This window comes from Macadamia integrifolia, chromosome 9 (assembly GCF_013358625.1).
Source record: "Macadamia integrifolia cultivar HAES 741 chromosome 9, SCU_Mint_v3, whole genome shotgun sequence".
Classification (NCBI taxonomy): domain Eukaryota; kingdom Viridiplantae; phylum Streptophyta; class Magnoliopsida; order Proteales; family Proteaceae; genus Macadamia; species Macadamia integrifolia.
Window position 1 is genome coordinate 14,434,281 of NC_056565.1, and position 19,399 is coordinate 14,453,679.

At 39.3% G+C, this 19,399-nt stretch overlaps 1 pseudogene; it reads right to left on the bottom strand.

Annotated features, from left to right (window-relative positions):
• Positions 1-6,433: 6,433 nt before the first annotated feature.
• LOC122088608 lies at positions 6,434-8,893 on the bottom strand (annotated as a pseudogene).
• Positions 8,894-19,399: the final 10,506 nt, after the last annotated feature.

Here is a 19,399-nt window from a genome sequence, read left to right on the forward strand (position 1 = left end):
ATCAATGCTTGAAGAAGATATCATAAGAATTTAAGCTTCAAGATGTCAAGACATGAAGCTCAAAGACATGGAATTGCAAACAAGAAGAAAAGAAGATAAAGTGCCAAAGAGTGGAAGGTTCAAGTGAAGAAGAAGACCTCTAGGATAGATTAGTCACTTTTAATGTAATTTGTAATTTCCACATACATATATGCACTCACCTCATGCATGTGCATTGCATCATACTAGAATGACCATAGAGCATACCTTGACCAAGTATGAAAAGTCTCTAAGTGGTGAGGAACATATTAGGAAAAATGTGTTCTAGTGAAATTCTATGAAAACCACATTAACCTGACTCAAGGGTATTTTAGGTAATCTTAAAGTCAGTATAAGGAGATGAAACCTTCATAGAGGTTATAGGAAATTGAGTTTTTATTCCAACGCAACTGATCTCAAGTCAATCCAAGGTCGGATCGAAAAGTTATGGTCAAAATACTGACGACTGGTCAGTATGACAGCATTCTGTCAAAACAGTCTATCATGTTGGAGGTTGACCGGCTGAAAGCCCCGGTCGATCGAAACTGTCCGAGACCATAGGAGGTCGACCAGCTGAAAGTCCCGATCGACCGATGACTGCTTGGAAGTACCCAAACGGCTATATTTTGCCTCAACGGCTCTTGGCGGTCGACCGGCTACCGATGGCGGTCGACCGGCTACCGATGGCGGTCGACCGGTAGACCCAGAATATGTCCGGTAGAGCTTGATTCCCTGCCTAAAATGCTTCATTAAGCTCACCTATAAATACCTCTAATACTACTCATTAATCAACAATAAATCCCAACTTTAGAGAAGCATTATTTGAGCATTAGAAGTGAGAATTGGTCTACACCATCTCTTGAGTTCAAGTTCTTCATTTTACATTCAAGAGGAACTCAAGACCATCTACAAGTCTTCATCTACATCTTGGCATTTACATTACAAGCATAAAGAAGACTTCAAAAGGTGCATTCATTCTATCATCATTGCATATTTCATTTGTACCACACCGGAGGTAATTCTCTTTTATTCCACTTCTCCATGTTCTATTTTACATTAAGTCTAGACTGTACTTAGGCTTGTGTAAGGACCCTCTCATCCATAAGAGATTGTAAGGATCCTCTTATCCTTAAAAGAGTGTAAGGTGCCTCTCTACCTTAAAGGAGATTGTAAGGTGCATCTCTACCTGCAAAGGAGATTGTAAAGGTGTCTCTCTGCCTGTAAAGGAGATTTGTAAGGATACTCTTATCCGTGAAAAAGATTGTAAAGGTTTTCTTCCCTACCTACTGTACTGAAAGGGAGAACTAGTGGAATACCTTACAAGAGGATTCTTGTAGAGAGTGGACTAGACTCGGATTGAGTCGAACCACTATAAATCTTGTGTTGTGTGATTGTGCCTATTTTATTTATTCCGCATTGTTTTAAATTACAATCACACTTGTGTTCTATACATCGAAAAGAGTTAAAATTTCACTAGTATAACCTATTCACCCCCCCTCTAGGTTATTTCAAGATATGTATGGCAATTAAATGGGTCATATGGAAATAATATTTTTTCATAAATTCGGCACAATAAAACACGCACGGTAATGATATGGTATATGTTTAATACATGTTTAATATGATTGTTATGTAAAAAATTGGGAGCAAAAATACGAGTTTATTTTGGTAATAAGAATGAACTAAAACTGATTGTTTACAACTAAATTCTAATACCTCATGCTCTCATGAACACCTAAATCCAATCTCGTTTTTCAATTGGGATTATTTTTCAATTTTGTTTGTTTTACATTTAATATTAATTAAGTTTAATCATGTCTATATTAGCCAATGTTGATAGGTGATCCAATAACCACTTTCTATCATAGTAAATAATAGCATATATATATATATATATATGTCAAAATAACAATAATAATAGCATGTGAAAATCATTTAACAAATTAAAATATCATCATTGATATTATCTTATCAAATAAGAAAATCCATAGCAATCTCTACTGATGCGGATCTATATTCTAAATTCGGAATCAGATCGCGTATAGGTTCATTCAGATATTCAATAATTCAATCGTAATAACTAATAATAGATTCATAATCAAGGTAAGATTTTAAATTGGATGGTAATATTATAATTAAGTAGACTTAATAGGCTAATGGATAAGAACAAAGTGGTGGATACATAAGGTTCTTAATTAATAGCTTGAAGATAATCTTGAAATGAAGTAAAATAAATGGTATTAGGTGATAAATGAGAGAGGAACGACAATATGGGAAGAGGGGTTGGAATTAATAAAATAAGAAAGGGAACGCTAGTCATCCACGTTTTTTCTTAAAATTGAAAAACCTATGAAAATGGAGACGTGTTGTTTTGATTTTTGGGGTTGAGTTTTTTTTTTTTCCCAAACTAAACGTATTAATAAGAGTAAAAAGAGTACTTATAAAGTACACGAATAATACAAATTTTTTGGATTGATATGTCAAATTATGACTTTTTTATTAAAACATTTTAATATGACAAAAATCCGCATATTATATACGAATTTACTAACTATGGTGGCACCAATGGGGGTGCGGAATGATGTATCACACAAGAGAGGCAAAGGCTAAGCATTTCGAATAGGGGAAGAGAGAGACATAGTTGGCACTAAGGGTGTTAATCGGTTTGGTTTCTGGTTAACGGTTCGGTTCGATTTGGTTCATATATATTTTTGCTGAAACCATAATTGCACCATTTACTAAACAGTTGCACTTTCTGAAATCGCAACAATTTAGTAAACGATTTCGGTTTCCACGGTTTTTAAAAAATTTTAGTTTCACGGTTTTCAGTGGTTTCGATTTCAATTTCTGTTTATTCCATACGGTTTCTAAACAGTTAGCAATCGGTTTGCTAGTTTATTCATATGTTTACTAAAATTTGCATTTGGTGATAAACGATTCAATCTTGAGAATGTAAAATGCAACCCTTATATTTTGTTAAAACAACCAGACAACTAAGCAAAAGAAAATATTTTGATAGAAAATAGTCTCAAGTGCATTTAACAAGTCTCAAGCGCATCTAACAAATTAGTAAGCAATGCTTACAGCAAGGATTTTCTTCTTCTACCCCCTCCCAAATAATGTGTTATAATATATATATATATATATATATATTATTATGTCATGGTATAAGCAAAAATTGTATTTTTTATCAGTATACATTCCATTTAGTGTGTTGGAGTAATTTAATCGACATTCCAAATAATGAGCGAGCTACTTCTAGAATTACTTGCAAGCTTGGAGCACTCAATCTTTGAATCAATTGAGATACTAATGATATTTTGCAACCACCTTATTTAATCTTTAAATGGGTTAATCGGATCGATTTTGATGGTTTAAACAGTTCGATTTTCACAGTTTCAATTCGGTTTGAAACCATGGGTAAAACGGTTTGGTTCGATTTCAACCCGTTTAACTAATCAGCCTGAAACTTGAAACCATAACCGAATCATTTATTAAACGATTTTACGGTTTCAGTGTAAACGGCTCGATTTGATTTCGATAAATGATTTTGATTTTAAATTCACATCCTTAGTTGGCACTAATTTACCATACATCTAGAGTGTACCCAAGCTTTTCCCATATTGATATATTAGCTGATAACGATTACATCATCAGAAGGTTAAGGAACCAAAAACCCCATGTACAAAATAACTTAATAAATTATCTACAACCTCTTAAGATCTCTCGTGATAGGCATTCGAATCTGAAAGGGCATGTCGTTGAAAACTAAAATTCCAATATTTCCCAATTTTAGGGACAAATTTTGAGAATTTTTTGACTTATTAGACTCCCTGAAGACAGCCTTGAACATGGAATGATGGAGCTGATGAACTACCTTCCTGATTTGATGATTAAGCCGCACCAAGCAGTCCAAATGGATTTCTTGCTGCCCATCGAATAATCCACTACATTATTTGAGTCTGATACAAAATAAATAACCAGGAAGCCTTTCGTCAGCGATAACTCTATGTAGGGGTGTCAATTATGAGCCTCCATCGATGGGTCCGATCGAGCTTGCACGACACGTTTATGGTCCGATATATGTCGGCCTGATTAATAAACGTGTCGGACTCAACGGACGTTCACGGTGCAAGTAGTTGCCTTGTCGGGTGCCTAATCGAACCGACACGTTTATATGCCTGGCTTGAACCGACTCGTAGCTTGACCCAGCCCGACCCCCTTTAATACTACATACAATTCTTATTTTGCCACTACTAGTAATAAACAAATTAAGCTTTCTTACCCTTCGCTTTGTAATAGGATTTGATTTAATTAAGCTTTATTTTGTAAGTTGTAAATGTCATAATCTATTCTTTTTTTTTATAAGAACAACCATAATTTCATATCATTTCTCTTTTTTATTAATATTTACCTCACATATTTATGGACATTCAACCATTTTTAAGGTAGGCACATTTAAAACCCGTTTAGACTTAAATAGGTCTGTAGCTAGTTAAGACCCATTTTAAGAAAGCCTGATTAAATCCCAACACTGATCGGCCCAATTATAAACCCTAAAACTAGGCCCGTTTACTTAAACAGACGTTCATGATGCAAGGCTTCTGAGTGGTCAAGCCTGATTAAACCCAACCGAGACCGGCCCAGTCCAACCAATTGACACCCTTAACTCTATGTATCCATCACAATTGATGGCATATAATTCCTGGAGGTGCAGGTCACGTCATAGTTAGTAATTTTGGGAATGACAATGATGTAATAAATGACACATACGGTAATTGAATCTGCTAGATAATAATAATACTTTTCAAAAACGCAAAAAAACGTGTACGACAATGACTGTGTATGTATTTTAATAAGGTCACTCTGTAAGCAAAAATACCGATATAAAATACAAGGTAAATATAAAGGAGATGGGAGTGGGGAGTGACAGATGTTTTCTATACAAAATATCCCATTTTATAGAATGTAAATTATGTACGGAATAATGAAAATAATGTAAATAAAATCTGAAAAAATTATTAAAATATGGAAACATGATTAATATAGTGTAATGCACAAACCTTCTCATTGGTGAATCCCCCCACCCTGCCCATTCACACTTTTACTTTCACTTTTTTATTTAAAATGGATTTCATATATATACTAATAAAAGTGCACGTGCAAATGCACCTGTGAATCTCTGTTTGTGTGTGTTGTTTGTGTGTGTTGAGAGAGAGAGAGAAACAAAATGTCTACATCAAACTAAATGTATTTCAATCATATATGATATATTAATAATTTAAAATGATTAGTATATGTTAATTTTAAATTTCAAATATTGATGGACAATTACAACATTTGTTTTAAAAATTAATGGTTAAATTATATTCTAGAGAGAGAAAGAGAGAGTATATCGAGCCTAATCCCAAGTTATGATCATGGTTTAAAGTATCTCCGATATCGATACGATATCCACTGATACATATCTTAAATTTATCCGATCGATACGATACACACCGATACGATACATGGAATTTTTAAAATCTTTTCGTATCGAATATATCCTACGATACATACCGATATGCACCAATACACTATCGATACATACTGATACTCTATGAAAAATATAAAATCGAGGTGAAATATACGTTTCGGTATGTATCGGTGAGTATTTGTATGTATCAATCGGTACGTATCGATGAGTATCAATACATATCGGTGAATATCTGTATGTATCAATCAGTATGTATCGGTGAGTATCGGCACGTATCGGTATGTACCAATACAGTGCGCTACGGTCATATAATGGCCAAGATGGGTATTTTTTCAGAAAACATGATTTTTTGAAGAGTTTTTGTTCCAAAGTTGCTGCTAGTCATATTTCTCTCTAACTAAAGTGGAAATCAAGGTTGAGAACAAGGATTTTACATTTATGAAATAACTACAAACCTTGAATTCTTGGTGTGATACCCTTAATTTAGTGTTTATGCATAATACATGTTATCAACATGGTTTAAAGTATCAGTCTGTATCGTACCGTATCGACCCTTACCGATACGATACTGACTGATACGATACATGAAATTTTTAAAATCCTTTTGTATCGATACGTATCTTACGATACACACCAATATACACCGATACACCACCGATACACACCAATATGTACCAATACTCTATGGAAAATTTAAAATCGAAGTGAAATGTATGTTTCGGTATGTATCGACCGATACACTCTGATACGTACCGATATGGTCATAAAATGGCCAAAATGGGTAATTTTTTAGAAAAATACAATTTTTGAGCTGTTTTTGTGCCAAAGTTGCTGCCAACCATTTTTCTCTCTAACTAAAGTGGAAATCAAGATTGGAAACAAGGATTTTACATTTATGGGGCAACTACAAACCTTGGATTCTTAATGCGATACTCTCAATTTACGAAATAAGATAAGACAAACATATTAGCTTGGGCAAAGAGAAGAAATAAATAAAAGATACATGGGAAGAAAGAAACAATTAAAACCTACACATATAATGTACCTAAGTACATTATTTTAACCTTAGAAATAGAATACTAGATCCTCGTCCATTTCAATTAAATACGCTATACAATCATTCGAACACTTACATCATGTTTGTCATTACAAAGGTGAAGAGTGCTAGTTTGAAAATAAAAAAGATAGATGCTGGATACTCATACGTAAGACCAGATGATCGTACAAGCCTCGGATTAATTAAGCAGCCTCCACTGCCCTACCTTCCCTCCGCTCCACAACTCTCACCGGAAAACCTCCTTTCATTTTGGCTGACAGGTACGATGTGAAAAACGGATCAAACCCTTTCTCTGCCGGCATCACCTGATACTTCTACATTACTCCGGCAACGATCCTTTGCATCTGCAAGAACGCCATATCCTTCCCTAAGCAAATCCTGGGCCCCGCTTGGAAAACCGGGTACGTGTAAGGATCCCTCGCCAGGAATTTCTGATAGAAAAACATATCCGGAACGATTCATGAAGATCGATAAGCATGCACGACAAACACTATAAAATATATGTTTTAGGCATACCTGAATCCATGGTTGAAGAATAAGAACTCCTCAATGTCTTCTTGTATGCTCCTTGTATAACACGATCAATGTTGGTCTGGTCTACCCTCTTTCCCTTATGCTTTTGATTGTTAGCATCACTTAATGGGTCAGTGATAACTATATATAGGGGTGAGGGTAGGGACCAACCCTGCAACAAAATTAGGGTTTCCTCCCCATTAAGGAAACAATACCTTAGGTCCACACATAGAAATAAATATTTCATACCATTAAGGTGTGCTAATAGAATCCAATATCTTCATAGAGATCACTTACCAATAATATTGGATTCTTTCTGCTTACTCCATCTTTAGTCAACACCACTAAACCGGTTTTGGAAACAAATCTTTGACTATGCTAGCCCACCTAATAGGAAATCTTACAATCTCCACTTTCCCGAAATCTCCTCCTTCTCCAGCCACCTCTCAAGCCGAAACTCCGGCCAATCTTTGCCCCGGATCGCCTCTGTTCTCCCCATTGCATAAGGAATATATGTCACACACACTTGTTTCTTCACAACAGTCCCATCTGGTAGAACATTGTCTGCTATTGCAAATTTGGTGTCATGGGGGACTGGTGGGTACAGCCTCATACTCTCACAGAGCGAAGCATGGATGTACACGACATGCTTCACCTCATCATAATCAAGAACTTCAGGCTTTTCCCCTATCTCCTTTAAAATCTCTTCTTCTACTCTTGGGTTGTTGGCAATTAACCAGAAGAACCATGTCAAGGCTGCAGAAGTAGTATCTCTACCTGCTACGATGAAGCTAATGACGATATCTGTAACAAATCGCTCATCAGAATGACCAGATCTCAAGAATCTAGAGAGGAGGTCCTCTGTTTCTAATGAAGAAATCTTTTCGAGTTCTTGTTTCTTTTGTCTGACGAGATTTGTTGCGTATTCACGAACTGTTGAGTTTGCTTCTCGTAATCGTCTCTCAGACCCAATGTTTAAAGCCCTTTTCAGCTTCCACACTGGTGGTAAAATGGAATTGAATCTCGCACTGCTTATCCTTGTAGCATCTTCAAATGCCTCTGCAAATTCTGATTCAGGTTGTGGGAATGATGGAGACAAGCATTCTGGGTCGAACCCAAAAGCAATTTTGCAGATGTTGTCAAATGCAAATCTTTGGAGGATGTCTTGTAGATCAAAGATCGTACTTTTAGTGGCAGAATCAAGGAGCAGAGGAAGGAGGCGGCCAGAGACCTCGTCTTCCACAACTGTTTCGACGAATTTCCGGAGTGATTTGGGGTTAAATTCATGGCTGGCAATTTGTCTCTGAAACTTCCAGTTATCACCGTCTGCGTTGAAGACGCCATCTCCAAGGAAATCGTAGAGGTGGTCTCTGAAAAAATCTCCTTTTGGGTATTGGTAGAATTGGTTCTTGAGGATGTGTTGGACGTTGGCGGGATTAGTAGTTATGAGTTGGCGATGGCCGAGAGGACGATGAAGGAGGACGTTTCCATTGGGAGAGTTTTGAAGAAGCTCTGTAGCCCATTGACTGAATCGCTCATGATTGGAAGCTATGGTCAAGGAAGAACCCACCAAAGGGTATACCCTTGGCAGTTTGGAAGAAAATGAAGATGATGATTTCTTCTTTCCCAGATAAGTGGAACAAGTTTTGATGAAGAGGAAGAAGAAGGGGAGAATGCAGAGGAGAACTGAAATTAAGACCTCAAGCTGTAGCTGAATCATGGTGACTGATGAGTATCAGAAATGGATAGATCTTCAGTCGAGGTGCCTTTCCTTTGCCCAGTGTTTGTATATTTATAACCAAATATTGGATAATGGAAATGCGAGGTGGGGATATTCTAGAAGGGGTCTAAAAGAAAATAAAATTTTGCTAATATTCCTAATTCCCAGGTACTACGTTGACATACATATTCCTCTCCCACATAGGGAAAATGACAGGTATGCTAGTGAGCATGGCCCCTTGCAGAATTTGGATCCACTGTATCACCTTCTCCACAAATGTGCATTTAACACATGTCCATTTTTCTTTCAAATATATCTTTCGAAGATACCTCTCTATAACCTTGTGATAGTAGGAAGTAGGATAGGTGCTGGATACATACATGTACGACTAAGTGATCGTATGAGCAATAGATCCAAAGTCACTCATAGTCGAACACTAGTTTAACCTAGTGATGACAACTTCAGCTTGAAGAGCTAGCGCTCGGGGGAGGAGGTTGTAGGATTGAACCCTATCGTAGGTTCGTATGCATGTGTGAGTAGATGAATGTGCTTAGGAGTAGGTGGCCATTGACCCTACTGGCATCTAGTAGGCTGGCCACCCTAAGTAGGATAGTAGATAAATAAATTAAAAAAAAATATATATATGGCCCCATGGAAGCTTCTAATTGATAAAGATATGAAACAAAAGATATATAGCAGGACTGATTATCTTGATCTAAATAATGAAATGTTTTGAGTAATTGAGTGAGTTTAGATGGCAACTCTTTAATATAAAACCTGGGTGTTAGGAATCATTATAGGATCCACCGTATTAATAAATGTCGATATAAGAATGATTGAATTTAAAGCATCTGTAGGTGGTTTTTCAAGTCCATCGTCAAATCTCATGGATCAACCTTAGATAGGTGGTGAAAACTATCAAGTTAGAAATACGGTAAAGGCAAAGAAAATTTCCGATGAAATGTGAAATGAGTAAAGATTGAAAAGAACACCAATGGGAAACCATCTGAAGATGCAACTGACAAAGATTAACTAGTATTGGTTATGGTATCGATTTTAGGACAAGCTGTTACCCTGATCATTACCGTGAAATAAAACCCCGGGGAAATTTTTGACTGCTATCTGAGTTGTAGTAAAGTAGCTAGCTATGAATAGGGTTGTAGTCAAGTAGTTACAACCCCCGCTCACAGCTAAAGAAATGGAATAATTCACCTACTCCCTTAGGTTCACAAACACCCTCCTAAGTTTTAGTATCATTAGAAATACTTTTCAATATTCCATTTATTTGGCTCCAAGAAGGGATTGCGACTCATCCATGACAGCGACCAAGTTTTGTTCAAAACTCTATATAAATCGGGGAGAATCCTCATCCCAATCAGATGTAATCACACTCAAAAGTGATCCAAAGGCCCATAGGTTCTTAAACACTCATTCCGATACAAAATACATATTCCTAGGTTCTTCCCACCCTTAGATCACTAATTAGACACCCAATTAATTGGAGAGGGGTTCGTCTCTCAAGAGCTGACCACAAACGTTTGTGTCAAATTTAAATTCCTTAAAAGCGGGGAAGCTATTCTAAGATTTTAAGTGGGAATGAAGTCTCTATCCAATCTAATTTGAGAAGGCTTCTCCTCGTGAACATAGTAAGCATATTTTATCAAAAGAGCAGAAGCGCTTTTTTTTGCTTTACTTTTCTTCATACTGATTTCTAGAATCAGCAAAATTTTATTTTCTCCACTGGAATGGAGAAAAGAAGATGATACAGGGAGGTTGGAGAGTCATTAATTTTAATTGATTAAATCCTGAAGAAAAAGGAGAAGTTATCACATGTAGCAGGTTTCATGGACGGTGACTCTATTATCAAATATGGCATTCTAGAAGGAAAGGAATTAAGTTTCTCTATTTTATGTATGTGACGACCGTCCGTCTCTCTCTCTCTCTCACAGACCTTTCATCGAACAACAGCGCTGCACTCGGCAAGTTGGCTGTTGCAAGACGCAAAGCCACGCCACAGTTGAAGGATGGCAGAGCGTGGGACAAGAAAACAGTCGCTCATCCAATACTGCAATCATTGTACATTCTTCTTATGTCTTCATGATCATAGGTTCTAGATTTTAGGTTTTAGGTTTCGGTATCAGATCAGCCGTGTAATTGACCGATTCGTATCCATAGTTAGTGACCAATATCAATATTTTATTCATACGTGTTGACCGATATGACACAAATATTATTATTATTATTATTAATTTTTATTTAATAGAAATAATGTATTAGCTCAGTACGGCTCAGACATTACATATCAATATCAGTATTAGTATGAGGCATGGTTTCAAGTATCAGTATCATATTAACTGTATTGATCGTATCATATCAGTATTCACCATGGTTTCAACTTTCAAGTACCGATCATACCAGTCATATCGGCCATATCATCTTGATATCGGTTGAGACCGATATCAGTATCAATACTATGAACTAAATCCATTGTATTGGTTGAGACCGATACGAATTGATTATCGATATTATTTGATGAGTAAAACAGTAAAAAAATTGTATTTTAGAAAGAAAAAAATAAGGACAGAATCAAGTGATACTCACCAATCTGATCCAATTCAGATTAGTATTGAATCAGTATTGACAGATACCAACACCGATTCCATCTCCTAAATCCATGGTATGAGGATCTAATATGTCAAAGAATGTTCTTAAGATGTGGAGGGTCCATGTGGTTGAAGACCCCACACCCACCTGGTCAGCACATACTATTAAAAAAAAAAAATTAAATTTCATAAAAAAAGGAAAAAGCTGGGCATCCTCTCTCACTCAATTATTAGGGTCCGGATCCTTACCCAATGATTCTCCAACCAGGCTCATGTAAGTTTGGGGTTATGTGCCAGGGGTGTGAAACGATGGATTCGGCCTGATTTTATTAAAGTTGAATTGGTTTTGATCCAAGAATGAGGGAGCCTGAAACTAATTCATTAAGAAATATTATTTGTCATATTTTATTCCAAACTAATCTCCTTATTTGTCATATTATTTGTAATCTCGCCCCCATCTCGCACATGTGAGAGCCTTGTGCACCGAATGTCTTTTTTTTATTCCAAATTAATCTTCTTATTTTTCTCAAACTACCACACCCTCCTCCCAATCGATGAAATCAAGAGAAACAACGATTTCATCCTCCTCTTCCTTTTCATTGGAGCACCTCTCTCCCTCCAAGTAGTTTTGTTACATCCATTGCATCTTCTGCTATCACTCCCCCTTTTAGTGTTGTTTTCATTCCTTCCCATGACCAAACCACTTACACCATTGGCACAATCAGGTTATTACGGTTTCTTTCCCTCTTTCTTCTTCTTCTTCTCTTATATGTGAGATTTTTCTATTTGGTGTAGGTAAGTATTCCTTGCAACAACTTGTTCAAGACCCTTTTTTTTTTTTTTTTTTTGAACTAATAACTTATCGAGGTTCCACTATTCATATTCCATATATCAGGGTAATCACAAATCCTTGGAAAAAGAACTATCGGAGTGTAGCCTATGCTAGCGCTCACATGAATCATTATCTTCTCTCTATGAAATTATGTTTAGTACCTTTTTTAGGGAGATGATATACAGATATAAGGAGCGTTGGTATAGCTATACTTCTGGATAGATAGGCCCTTCTTTTAAAATACAAATATTTCATTACAAAATAAAAATTAAGTTAAAACCAAGAGAGAGAGAGAGAGAGTTTAATCTTGAAGATTTGAACGGAAGAAATAATTTGAATTGCGTTGAGAGTTCAACTTGGACGGTCAAGTTATTTTCTTGATAGCGACTACGAAGCCAATGATCATAGATATTATTTCTTATCATTTTTTGGTGGGAAAAAATTACCATGGTCCAATTGCAGAAGGTACTTTAATATTTTATCTATCAACTCTCTCTATCATTTCCAAAAAAAAAATCTCTCTGTCATTTCCAGTGGCACTTCCGTGGTGAACCTTCTTTATTTTTTTTGGGTTGTAAAAGGGCGTAAGGGCGTAAGGGCATGTGATGGGGCATCACACAAGAGGGGCAAGGGTCAATGGTCAACTCTCTCCGTCATTTCCAGTGGCACTTTCGTGGTGAACCTTCTCTCTTTGGTTTTTTTGGGTTGAAAAAGGGGGTAAGGGCATGTGATGGGGCATCACACAAGGAAAAATAATCCTCTGTTTTTTTTATCCCTATTTTTCCTTGTTTTGTTACTTGCAGAACGCGACACGTGAACAATTTTAAGACTAACGCACCGGATATAATAATCCTCACCCAATCTTGACCGTTGGTCTCCTTATTGTCCACGTGTCGCGTTCTGTAGGTAGCAAAACAAGGAAAAACATGGATGGAAAAAACAGAGGATTTTGATCCTCACACAAGAGGGGTAAGGGTCAATGGTCAACTCTCTCTATCATTTCCAAAAAAAAAAAAATGGAAACTCTCTCTGTCATTTCCAGTGGCACTTCCGTGGTGAACCTTCTTTCTTCTTTGTATTTTTTGGGTTGAAAAAGGGAGTAAGGGCATGTGATGGGGCATCACACAAGAAGGGCAAGGGTCAATGGTCATTTCAAAGGGGAGAAAAAGAGTCATGATGGGGGCTAATGCGATGCATCTAGCATTTCCTTTTTTTAAGCTCTATTATTAGAATTAAAGAAATTTTCAATAATGCAACTTACCTTGGCACAAATCTATTACAACCACAATGTAGGATAGTTAGCCTTTGTAACATTGTTGATAGAGTCAATGACCGACTCAGTGTTTGAAAAGCCCACATACTTTCCTAAGTAGGAAGGAAAATCCTGACTCAATCGACTTTGTATTCCATCTCGTCTTATCTGATGTCATGTTTTGTGTTTCCGACCAAAACATATAAAAATATTGATTCGATTTGTGCTCGTTTCTGGAATGGCAGTACTACCAGAGGGTCAAAAAAATTACACCTTATAGCTTAGAAAAAAATATGTCAACCTAAGACTCTAGGTGGTCTAGGCATTAGGGACGCAGCAACTCATAACCAAGCCCTCCTCCTCAAACTAGGATGGAGATTGTTATTGTCATGCCCCGTTCACATAGAACCAAACCAGTGACCGGGTTCGAATTCTATCACATAGCAATTTAAATATCGAGAGCACAAAAGGAAAACATACAAAAAAAATCAAAAGAGTACAGTAGATGGAATCTATCACTGTTGCCCTACAACACAACCCTCACATGGTGAGCTATCACCGTGTTCGAATTCTTCGGGGACCCACCAATCTCCCACTAGGGTTTTATCAGTGGGACCCGATGCGCATATGCCCCGGGTTTGAGACACGTTCTCCATCCCGCGATATGCCCATAGGATTGTCGAAGAAAGCCCACTGTGAATACTCATAAAAGTAAATCGTGGTTGAACTACAGCAGAAATGTAAATCGTGGCTGAACCACAGTATAAAAGTAAATCATGGTCGAACCACAGTAGAAATTAAAAATAATACGATTGGCCCTCTTTATATATCACCAATGTTTCTAACTGTCCTAATAATCAGCCAGGCGTACTTCTAACCACCATGGCGATCCACGACCGACGCTTTCCCCCAGTGATAACTTAACACATAAACCACTGTTGGAAAGAGTCGTAGAACAAGAGAATATGAAATCCTAATCACATGCTCCTACATGAGATAGGATAACTATATAGTACTTTCGTATCCCATTCCACTGTGTACCAATGCATTTGTTTCCAAGTCGACTATATGATAAAACTGTCTACTGGCCTCAGTGATTGGGACAGTAAGCAGTTGTTCTACTGGCTCGGCTCGAGTCAGGAGGCTTTCATCTCGACAATCAATAATTTCTACCGTACATGCTAGGCCCGAGCATGGTCTCTTGACAAATTTTATTAAGTTTGCATAGCATTCCCGGGATTCCTTTTGGCTGGACTTGCATTCACCAACTCCATTGCTAGCAGAAAATTTGACTTTCATGTGCTTAGTGGACACAATCGCCCTAAGGCCATTGAGACCAAGTTGGCCAAGGATTGCATTGTAGGGTGAGGCGATCTTGGCAACCATAAAAGAAACCATGGTAGTGGTTGTCTGAACTCCCTGTCCAATGGTTACGGGCAAGTCTACAACTCCTTCCAACTCTGTTGGTGTGCCTGAAAATCCATACAAGGGTCCTGGAGCTGGCTTTAGGGTCCTAGTGTCAAGCCCTAGTTTTGTGAAGGCTTCGTAGGACATGAGGTCAACGGAGGCTCGTGTGTCCACTAGGACCCTGTGGAAGGGGTGGTTTGCCACCACTAATTGAACTACGACAGCATTGTTGTGAGGCCAGTTCAACTCTTCCAAATCTCTGTCAGAGAACGTAATGAATGGATCTGTTCTGAGGGCTTTAACAGGTTGTTCCGTGATACATACGAACTGTGCGTGGGCTTTGGCTTTTTTGACTGATTCCACCGTGGGTCCACCCATGATTGTTAGAATAGCTGGACCCATAGGCTGGTTATCGTAAGCGTCAGCTCGGTCTGTGGCTGGTTCCTTGGACGGCTCGGCCCTATCTCGGCTCGGCCTGGCATCATCTCTCCTCAGCTCTGGTCAGTTCCCACCATATTTCTGCTTCAAATACTTGTTGAGGTATCCAGCCTTGATGAGCTCATCAATTTCCCTTTACAGAGACTTGCAGACTCCAGTGTCATGTCCATGGTCTTGGTGGTATCGGCAATACCGATTGAGGTTCCTCTCCTCTGGTTTAGCTGTCATTGGCATGGGCCAGCGAAAATACTTCTGATCTTAGATCTGTAAGAGTAGGTTTGTTCGGGAATGATCAAGTTCATATCGCTTAAGTTCATTAGTGTCAAGCGGCCGATCTGTTCTATTCTTCTTCGGCTCACAAGAATCATCCCTAGGCCTCAGAGTCCTTTTCTCCTCCTTCTCCGACTGATCACCTATCCCTTTGGCGGCCAGGATTTCCTCCATGTTGGCATATTGATTGCATCGTCTTAACAGCTCGGGCATTGTATCTGGCAAGTCAACAGTCAGAGACTGGACTAGATCAGGGTGCATTACCCCGTTGCACAACATGCTATACGCCACTCCTTCTGGTAGGTTTTTTACCTCCAGTGTCGCCTTGGTGAATCAGGTAAGGAACTCTCTTATAGTCTCTCTCGCTTCCTACCTCATGTTTATCAAGTTTTGTATAGTTTGCTTCTGCTTCACACTTGCTTGGAAACGTGTGAGGAACGCTCTTGTCAGCTCTTCATAGCTGCGGATGGACCGTGGCCGTAAGTTCAACATCCATACCAGTGCAACTCCTTTTAATGAGGCAGCGAAGGCTCGACAGAGAATGGTGTCTAACCTACCATGAACCGTCATGGCCGAGCTGTAGTACAGCAAATGATCATAGGGATCTGTGGTGCCGTAATATCCATTGAAGATAGGTATCACAAAATTTGGAGGCAGCTCGACATCTATCAATTGCTCGGATAGTGCATTATGGGCCGGAGTTACAGTTATGTCGACCGGGTACCTTTGCCTCTGCATTCCTTCTACTTGCTCAACGAGGCACTGGATGCGGCTCTCCAAGTCATCCCTTCTCACCTTGGCTCGGTGATCTAGGGATCATCGTGCCCTTTCCCTCTTCTGGGGCTTCTTCCTCTGCCTTGGTGAGTACCAGTTCGATCCTGGCCTTGCCATGGTGTGCCACTGGTCGGCCTGATGGGCGAGGTCTGACCCCCATGGGGTTGATCTTCCGTTCTTCTCTGTGCGGATGTGGGCCTCTAGTGATCTTTGAGGTGACATCTGGCATCTTCCTACTCGGGGTGGGGATCTATAGGCATTATGTGTCTCTGGACTCCGGTGACTCGCAGAACGGTGAGCTCTTCCTTTCTGCGTAGGAACGGGACCTTACCTGTGCCCCTCGATAGGAGAGAGGGGTGGTACCGAGTGAACAGTGCGTGACGTTCTGGCCGACCCCCTCTTTACTATTGATTGAGGGGTGACACTGTTGTCAGGAGATTCGTCGTTGAGTTGTCTGCCCGGAACAGGCCTAGGCGACTGAGCTGAACTAGTCTGTGGCACTAGAAGTGCCGAGCCAAACTGACTTATGAAGTCCCGCACCAGTGCGTTTGTTGTTAATACTTGTAGCTGCAGGCTCTACATCTGCTCTTCCATGTTTGGGTGAGTTACCTGGAATGATGGGACATTATGAGATAGCTGAGGGTTCTGCTTGCGCTGATCCCCCTTTCCCTAGGCAACTTGCGCATTAGGCCTGGTTTGCTGGGGTCCTTGTGGAGGGGTCTCTGCTGAGACATTCTCTTGCTCTGCCATTGGTGGAGAATGGGGACGTCCAAGTGGTAACTCACGGGTGGATCTTACTTGTGTTGTCGTAGAAGAAATGACCTTCTCACTCCTTAATTGCATTGGTCCAATGTGACTTTTTATAACTGTTCCCACAGACGGTGCCAATCTGATGTGATACAAATTGACCGGATGATCTTCCCTACAGTTTCTGGTGCTTTGGCCAACCTGCACAGAAGAGATGATAGGGGAGAGCCGGGTTGACCCCACGGGGGACTCTCCAATGCCTAAGTCAGATATTTCCACAGCAAATGCTCAAGAGAGCTTTTCTAGTAAAAGAAGTGATTGATCAATCCCCTATAATGGAGGCATACATTGGTATTTATAGGCTGCTGATGGAGAGAGAAGGAGGGGCATTTGTGGAGAGTCCAATTTAGGCGTAGAGTCCTTGAAGGGAGTGGCACTGTGATTCTGGGAATATTCTGGGTTCTAGGGCATATTCTGGGAATATTCTCCATTGATTTCAAAGGTGCAAGTCGTGATATGGGTGGACGCCTCTGATGACTTGTAGTGGATAGAGTCTTGCCCCCATGATCAGGGATCACGTCCCTTGAATGTAGGAGTGGATGTGTGCACGTTTTCGGGTGCATTACTTGACTGTGCCGAGCCGAGATGACAAGTTGGTCGAGCCAAGGTGACTGGTTGCACGGCCTGATGGAGGACCGAGGTGGCAGCACAGCCTGATAAAATGTCGAGGTGGCATCACGACCTGATGAGATGTCGAGGTGGCAGCACGGCCTGATGAGATGCCGAGGTGGCAGCACGGCCTGATGGAGGGCTAAGGTGGCAACACGGCTTGATGGAGGACCGAGGTGGCAGCACGGCCTGATGGAGGGCCGAGGTGGAAGCATGGCCTGATGGAGGGCCAAGGTGGCCACACGACCTGATGGAGGGCCGGGGTGGCAACACGGCCTGATGGAGGGCCGAGGTATGGGTCAGTCCTGTTCAGGTTTGCATACATGCTTCAGCCGTGCTGAGGAAGGGGACATATTTTGCCTCATCAGTATATTTTTTAAAAGAAAAATTATAGTTTCAATTATTATATTTTTTAAAAGTTGTGAGAAAGGGCATGTTATTTTTCAAATGGTTACTGTGCCAACCTACAGACCAATCAAATAGCAAGAAAAGGCATCGACCATACAGGAGTAAGGTAGCCTTTTCACACAATGTGTTTCTAGGCATAGAGGACACGACTGATAATGTTTTTTTCTTCTTTCCCAAATATCGCAAGGTGTCTATTCTGTCAAGTAGACAATGATGTATCTATTCTAAATACCCCTTTTGTATTAACACACAAAAAGGGGTAAGATGAGATGATCACTTCTTATGGAAGTCCATTATCCTCCTTAAAAGTTAGGATTATTCTTAATATCCTTAACAAGGATTTGCTGGCATATACATATAATGCATTGGATTCATATCTTAGAGAGATAAGGCTGAGATGATGATCATTCTTTATAGATATGACATCCAATTTCTCTAAAGGGTAGTATTCAAAATTATACATTTTCTTATCTTTACTCGTTTAGAACAAGCAAAGGGACAGAGCTTGTGGTTAACCTTGAGGTTTACAGATTTTGAGGATTTTGGGCCATGCACACTTGTAGTGCTTTCAGCTATTAAGTTGGAATAAGACTGAATTTGTTATTTTAAATGCTTCCAACCAAAGAGATAGATTGTTTGGTTATACATACATTGGATGAGAGAGAGAGAGAGAGAGACTGTGGTTAGCCATGAGACCTGGAGATTTTGATCCTTCCTTCTCTTTGGAGAGGCAATTTCGTTGCTAATGCCTTTTAACACGTCACATGTTGCCATGTTAGGTCACGTAAAGTAATGGACAAGAGACTCTTGCTGTTGAGTATGTACTGTCATGTTATGGGGTCATTGGAGGACAATGAGACAAGGATTAGGCAAGAGAGAGATCGGGACCGACTTCGATGGAGTGTTGCCGCATTGAAAAGAATGGTAGGTAATAGAAAGTAATAAAGAATTAGATCTCAACGAGTTATTGTGCCTCACATTTTTATTTATAAGGGGAATGATATAACCCTAATCCCAATGAGTGGTGTGAAAGTTCATCTTTGTCCTCATCGAAAATTATTTTGACGAGGAAAGTCTCACATGCCAAAGAAATATGGCCTTTATAATCCATTTCTATCGACAAGATATTCGCCACGTGTTGATCACTCATTGATGGTTTGATTTTATGCATATCAAATCCCCTCTCCACAAAAAAAAAAATTTAATATTGAGTTA